Raw genomic sequence first — 8,715 nt, 5'->3', positions numbered from 1 at the left:
CTCAATCTATGACTCAAAATAAATTCAAAGCTAAATAATATCTTACAATTTTTCAAATTTACTACGAATAGAAGTAAAATTAGGGGAGAGGAATGAAAGAATAAGATGGTTAAAATTTTCATTTGATAAAAAATTATTAGTCAATTCAAATGTGGCCCTCGTCCCAATCCTATTTATTTAAAATAATTTTCATTTTTATTCTATTTTAAAAATTAAATTAGACAAATTAAGTATGCAAATTTTCTATACTTGTCCCGATGTTTTTTTTTTGTAATTTTTTTAATTATGTTAAAATAAATATATTTTATAAATAATTAAAATATTATAATTTTTTTATAATTTATTTTATTAAAAAATATTTATAACTATTAAATTAAATTAAATTAGATATATAATCGATAAGGTAAGATGAAACAAAACAACACTTAAACCCACTTTAATTTAGGTTTTTCTAAAAATCTCAAACCTACCTTACACTTATTTATTTAAATTTCAAATTTAGATGAAACGCGCATGAAAAAACTTATTCATTATCATCCTTAATTTTGAGAATTTATTAAAGTAATCTAATATGAGATTGGGTCCCACCACCATTTTTTTTTTCATTTTTATTAAATTCCTGTAAAAAACAACAAGATACAGTGAATGAGAGGGAAGAATGATGCAGGGCATGGTGAGTGAGTGAAGTGGTGAGCATCGTGGGAGCAGAGAGGGTTCACATACCCTGGGTAGTAGGATAAGCATTCCTAGCACACAAAGAGTGGGCACAGCTTGCATGAGGACTTGGATCACCCTTGTTGCTTTCCGTTTCAAGAAAGAAGACGCCATGTGGAGCCACGTTTTGACTTTGCCTTTCCCATTCCACCTTCATACTGCTTTCATCACTATCACCTCCCCTTCCTCCATTCTCCCTCCTCTACACCAAATAAAGACGCTTCATGCCATGACAACCTTATCTTATAAAATTTCCATGGGATTGAATTATTATACGGAGGAAGTTGGACCCATAACGTTAGTTATTGGAATTTAATTCTTGCAAAGTATGAATTTCTTGGTAACAACTTCTGGCACCAGATGCCTAAAAAGTAAATAACGACCATAAAGATTGAAACAACATATAATTGGGAAAAGCTAATTATTAATTACATACTATTTATAAATACCGATCAACTTGGCAAGTAAAAGAGTGTAGCAACCGCAATACAGAGGTGCGGGAAAGCCGTGTGCCACCGGTGTCAAGGTCGTTTTCCCTGGTTTAATGATTGAAAGAGAAAGGAGCTCGGGAAAAGGGCAAAATGGAAATAAATAAAATATTAAAAGCAAAAGAAAAAAGAAAAGAGAGAAAAATCCAAAAGCATGAAACGACAAGTGTGAAGCCTCTGCAAGCTAGTCATCCTCTTTCTCTCTCTAAATTGTCGGCAGGCTGCGGCTTAGAAACTTCCATGCTTTTATCATGGGGTTTAAAAACATGTCAAGGGTGTTTGTGTAAATTCACAATATACAAAAAAACAACGATGAGGTAAAATAATTGATGGCATTTCGATAATCCTACTCCCACGCGCCTCCTCTGTTTGAAAACCACGCTCCGTTTTAGATTTTTTTTAATATTATATAATAATATAAAATTTTGGATTACTGAATTAAAATGAATGAAAATATCTCAAATTTGTAAAATTAACTTCACCAATTTTTTTAATTCAAAGAGTAACTTATTTTTAACATAAATATCCTCTAATATTTTTGTTATTTACATTTTTATTTTAAAAGAAAATATTATTTTTGTAAGAAAAAGTGAGGACATTTTTATCCAAAATAGGTATTTTTTTAGTGTAAAAAAATGGGAGGCTAGATTTGTAATTTCATATTTATTTTGTCACTTTTAATCGGCTATCCTAAATTTTTTAGTACCGCTTTATATACCTTCATTGTTTTTCTATGTTAAAGATAAAAATATTAGTGATTTTTAAATAAAAGTATGATTTTCTCTTATTTTTAAGAAATTATGCTTAAACTTTTTAAAATTTGCGATAATAACAAATTTTTAATGCCTTATTTTTTTTAATGGATATCTTGATTTATCTTTTTCTCATGTGTTTTATTTATGCCTTAAATAATATTTTCAAATTAAGTCTCATGCATTTGATAAAAATATTAATAATAGAAAATTATAAAGTAAAGTATTTTATAACACAATTTTCAAACTATTAAAACATTGAGAAAAAAAAACACTTGAGTAATTACTTAATCCAAAATGGGATCCATGAATTATAGATTTTTATAATTTGTGATATATATATATATATATATATATATATATATATATATATATATATATATATATATATATATATATGTAGATTTCAAATTTGAATTTATGACAAGATAATGATGTAATAAAAAAAATATATTTTAATTATAATTAAGTTTGAAAGACAAATTATTAGGGTTATAATTTTAGCGTCTTGAGGTAGTGAAACTTGTTATTAATATGTTAAACTATGTTAAACCCAACCTAAGCTCCAATTAAGAATTTTTTATCGACGTCAAACTTATGTGCAATTCAGATTCTTATGGGTTATCACGAGTTTCTGCGAGTAACTAAAAAAAAGTTATTTTGAGCCTATAAAATATAAATAATATTATAAAAATAAGATATTGAAGTTAAAGACTTCAAGATTATAAAATAAATATTAGTTATTAATTTTAACATAAATAGTTATTCATAATCTTAAATATCAACTAACAAAGATGTTTTAATAATTAAAGAAAAATGATAAACTCATAGTCTAATAGTTAAAAACTAAATAATGTTAGAGTTTTTTTTTTTTCTTTTAATCATTTTTTATGTTTTTCATATTTGAACAAAATAATATATATAACATAATAAAATAAATAAATAAAAAATATTTGGGTTCCTATCTGAAAATTTGAAATTTTGGAAAAAGATCTTTTAGGGATATTTTGAAAAAAGGAAACCGGATGCTCTTAATATTTTTCCAAGAATCTTTCTATATAAAAATATGCTTATTAAAAACATACTTCCAAAAAATTGAGGGCGTAACTATTTTTTAAAATAATTTTGAAAAATAGTTTTTGAAAACTATTCTCTAATTTTTGTAGGATAAAAGTTTATTTGGAAATTTAAAATATTTTTAACCTATTTTTAATAGTTTTAAAAATAATTTTTATATTTCATGTTTTAATTTTAATTGTTTTACATGTTTATATAATTATTTCTCATTAGAAAACAAGTGAAATCAATAAAAAATAACTCAAAAGATGTTATCAATTATAAAAAATAGTTCCTAAACAACCCTTACTTTCCATAAGAGAACCTAAAATTACCTTAGAATTATTTTAACTACATTAATCATTTCGAAAATATCTAAACATGCATAAATAGAGAAATAATCATCAATATGGAAAAATTATAATCTTTCCCATGACTTTAAGGATCCTACTATATATTTTGTAAGTCCAAATATTGGATTTTTATCCAATTTTATCAAAATACCCTTGCAACACAAATTAGGGTTGAATATACCAAAAACCCTAAAATACCCCTAAAACCCTAAAATCTCCTCCTTTGTTGCTTGTGCTATTGGATGTAGTGCTTGAGTTTAGGAAGTGCATTCACGTGCTTATGGTCGCTTGAGCCTGCTAAAACTCTGGGATTGAAAATGGTTTTCTTTTTTCTCCAATCGCCTCTCCATCGAATAACTTACCTTTTTCCGTTGGATTCTCCACCATGGATGTGTTATGAAGGTCTGAATGGCTCCCATGCATCTTAAGATAGATGAATAAAATTTGAACTTTTACATCAAGAACAAAAAGTCCTATACTCCTTCAAACCAAAGTGTACAATCCATTTATGAAAAATAAAACCATATTTTTACATTCAACAAAAATCTTATACCTCGTATAGGGTATACTGTTTGGATTGAGCCATAAAAAGTATGACATGATGTAATAGATTAAGTTTCATTTATAAATTCATTTATCCATATTTCTTGGTTTCCCATTTATCATCCCATATGCATTAATTGGTTATTTGACCATATATGACCACATCACTTGAATTATACATAACTTGAATGCATTAGGAGTTGGAAATAAGATTTAAGTTATGAGTTCCTCGTAGAGTAATGAGTAGTCCATAGTTGATTCATGGATTTGAGCAATCCATTTGAGACTATAGTATACTACTTCCTAATTGGAGGAATGACTTGTCTTAGTCATCAGAATAATTCATAAGTGTGTATAAGAGCGTTTTAGTAAAAATCAAGATTGCACTAAATCTTATAAATTGTCTTTCTAGTATGGGTTTATTAATTAATTGAAGTCTATTAAGGCTAATTAATTAATTATGACTTAGTTGTGATAGATTAGGTAACCCAAACCCATTTTTTGCTCAAGTCACTAAAGCTTGAAGAGAGCCTTATAAATGCCATTGTTAGGGGTTAGGGCTTCAGTTTCTACTTGTCATCTTCAAAAGAGAGCCTCCAGAGAGAAACCCCAGTCATCCTCTAAAGAAAAAAGCTTGCACTTTTCTTGTGCCTAGTTACGTTTGAGGAGAGATTGGGTGGAAGACTAATGAGCTGACAAGATCTTCAACGACTTCGGATTTGATCTTTATAGCACAAATTTGATCTGGGAACATCCAAATCTAGGTATGATTTCTACTTCTCTAGATTATTATTCTATATGGTTCTTATTGCCATTATTTTAGCCAAAATATTTTTTAGAGAAGCTTAGGGTAGTTTGCATGCTCTCTATACAATCCAAGGCCAATGAATGGAGTAATATGAGATTCCCAACATGTACAAAATATATATGAGAATGAAAAAGCAAACACATTTAATCATAAACAATCCCATCATATTAATAACACATCCACATACTCATTCATTCAACCCTTGGGGCCATGGGATGAATAACATGACCTTATAAAAGAGAGTTAAAATATCCTAGAAAGGATTCTAGCATGCTTAAAGCTTGACCTAGGGCTTGGTACTAGTTGTAGGAAATATGGATACTTCTTTCCTATCCCTAGAAGAGTTAGGGTGCATGTAAATCTCCTTAAGTTTCTCTGTGTTGAATTAAAATTTAGCTAATCTCGGTTTTGATGATAACAAAATAAAGATTGGAACTAATGTTTTATACTAAGCGTGTTTAGGAAAAATATTTTCAAAGTGGCAATCATAAAGACAAATCAGGTCAAAGAAAATCAAGAAGAAAGGGAAGACCTCAAAGAGAAGAGCCTTCAAGATATTTCATAGGATCTCTTTGTAAGTTTGTTGATTTACTATGTTTTTTCATGCTTTTTATTTTTGCACCAAAAAATCCTCCTTGTGCTAATTTGTTTTAAATATTTTTATAATTAGACGATTTCTTATTTTCATTTAAAACCTTAAGCTAAATGCTTTCTAAACTTTGTAAAAAGTTTTGAAAGAGGTTACATAAGTTGTTGAAGGTTCTAAGCCTAAAATTGGAATATTTAAGCACTTCACAGTGCAATCAGTTGAGGATCTGGGGAATCCAGTAGAGGGTGTTTTTAAACTCACTTTTCTAGTAGCTTAATGTTGCTAACATAGGCTTTGCCTTTCTCATTCGAGGCTTTGCCTTTCTCGATTGAAGCTTTGAACTCCAAAGATCACCTATTAGAAACATTAATTGCTAATGACTAGTGAATTGGTTGAACTGATACTCAATCGAAAGACCACAAACTATGCTTAACGGCTAGTTTGAGGTTTTTACTCCTTTAAAAAGGCTTCAAACTTCATTGTTTTGTAAGTTTAACATTCCAAAGTCTTTCTATAGTATATTTTAGCCTTGGGGGAGTGTTTTTGAGTGCACATTATTTCAAAACTTCCATATAATTAATTCATTACTCAATCCTAGCTTATTTAGTATCATTTGAGCCTAAATTTTATACTAGAATTTTGTGAGAATATTTTCTATCATTTCTTATAAACCTTTGAGAGAGAAAATTCTAAGTGTGTGGTATCACTTAAGGATTCTCAAGTATGGGGTATCATTTGAGGGATTGTTCAATAGTGAGGTATCTCTTATGGATTGTAAAGGGTGCTTGAAGCCAAAAATTCAAAATAGTTGATTGAAATCATAATCCATTTGTACTACTTGTAGGCTTGGATTGGAAGCCTCTTTACTCAGTTAGGAGTTTAAGGAGAGTGGATGTAGGTTGGATTGCACCTAACTACTATAAAAATAATGCATTTGCATTCTTTTTTTTCTAATCTCTTTAATTTGTATGCAATTACTTTTCATTGTATTTTTTTCTATAATTTAAATTAACAAAAAAGGCCATCATCTTATTCACCTATCTTCTAGGGTGATTACCTTAGGTTGATCTAGCTAATATCCTAACATTCTAGATCCTAACACAATGGAAAAACATAGTATAAAAAATCCTCCTAGTTTAGAGATTAATGATTTACCTCAAATTTGGATGTTCCCGAATTAAACCTTATTGGTGAAAAAATGTGTCAAGAGTGTGGTAGTCTTTCATAGATCTCACAAACCTATCGATCTTCCATTGTGATGTCTATTTCCTTGAATCTTAACATTAGAGGGGTAAAATCCTCTCTAGGATTGGCGATTAGAGCATTTTTTCTCTCTCTAGATTTGAATAGAATCTGAGAGTGAAGCCTTAACCCTAAATGGGGTAATTATAGGCTTCTAATGGGCTTAAGTGACTTGAACCCATCATGGGCTTGAGTCACTTCAACTATTATACTTGAGTTCTAATTAATTATTTAGTCATGTTGAGCTTCAATTAATCAATTAGTCCAATATAAAAGACCATTCACAAAATCCTATGCAATTTTGTATATTTACTAGAATGACTTTACACACACATGTGAATAGAGAATTCAACTAACCTTAATAAATTGTGTCATCAATGAATATAAGCTTAAGTAGGGACCATTAGGACCCATAAAAAAAATATTAACTCCCTCAAAATCTAATTTTGAAGTTGACTTAATATCCCACTATAGAGAGTCAACTATACTCTAATATCATATGCATATTACAATGAGATATAAGTACTCGGGTTTATGACCTACTATCCACTATATGGAGGCTCCCCATGAAATGGTGTCTATAATCAAGGTGAATGTTATCAATCTCTCAAGATTACCTCTACAATCCTTGAATTTCAAATCCTCCTATTATGTGGTCAACTAATATACTCTAACTCACAAAAAACATATATCAAGTTTTAGTTAATGAATTATTACAACTACAGATTTATTGAATACACTTCTTTAAAATTACCTAATGGGACACATTGTCTCAATTTTATAACATATTATGGTGTCTCTATTAAGAATACCTATTGTTATCAACCTCCTATAATAACTTAATGCATAGGGAATATACAACTACCTTAAGATTTCACTAATAGGTCAAAGTTATTGCAAATTTTGGCATAAGCTCAATATCCTTCTAAGGTTGAGGGACCATACTCTATAATAGCTTGGTGAGGTCATGACTATTTGATAGCCAAAAGTAATGATTTACTATAAGTTTCGTCTAATGTGTAACTATACACATTAGTGCACTCACCATGAGAATCTCATCCTAATGAACAAGATCAACATCCCTCCAAGTAGAAAGTAGTGTACTTATGATCTAAAATGGATTGTCCAAATCCATGAATTGGTTGTGAACTAGTCATCTACTTACAAAGAACCCATAACTTGGATCTTGCATGTAACTCCTGATGTGCCCAAGTCATGTACTGTCCAAAAATTCTCACAAGGTATAATGCATAAAATAAATGGACAGATGGAATGGAAAACATGAATATTTATTAAATAAATAATAAATCCATGAAATGTTACATTATACTTTTAAGGACTCTATAAGCATATCAATTCTATAGTAAAGTACAAAATAGATAGTAGAAAAAGAATTACAACAATATATCGTACATAGCTTGCATTCTACAATTTGAATTTGTGCATAAGCTAAACATGTCAAAGCTACATGGTGTTGACATCCCACTTACATTGATCCCATGAAATAATTAATTTGGTTCAAAAACTAAATCATCTTCCATTTCCTACAAATGGATTTCATTAACAATGTAAGGCTTAATACAAACATTGGTATACCTAGCCTCCCTTGCATCCATATAATGAACATGTTAATAAGAAATATGTCCTAAGAATTATTGTAGGTCTATGAATAAGATAGAAATTAAGCTTATTTGAACTCATTATGGGAAAAAAAAATGGGTTGATGTCTAAATGTATCAACCATTCCAGTTTCCAAACTCCTTATCATCTAACAACAATAACAACAATACAATCAACCTTAATAATTTTACTTATGCTTATTGATCCCTTTGCTTTAATGCATAAAATCAACATTCAGATTATTAATGTCCTATTTGATATCTTAGAAAATATAGGAAAATAAAAGAAGACAAAAGAATCTAAAGACAATTTTTATTATCATTATTTAGCTCAACACAACACAACAAATCTCTTATTTAAGTTGGGTTTTCCCAAATTTTTTTTTTTTTTTTGCAATGAACCCACTTGGCAGCTTTTGCAAGCCTTGTCCTCTACCCAACTCTTAGTGAGAAACTGAGCCAAGAGGTTGAAGTTACACTGGCTTTCCCAAGCTATTATTGACAACATGGAGAGTTGCGGTTGCCAGTGGTGGTGCCTTGCTTTGTGAAGC

This window comes from Vitis riparia, chromosome 5, assembly GCF_004353265.1.
Source record: "Vitis riparia cultivar Riparia Gloire de Montpellier isolate 1030 chromosome 5, EGFV_Vit.rip_1.0, whole genome shotgun sequence".
NCBI classification, from domain to species: Eukaryota; Viridiplantae; Streptophyta; class Magnoliopsida; order Vitales; family Vitaceae; genus Vitis; species Vitis riparia.
Note: the sequence above shows the minus strand (reverse complement) of the source record.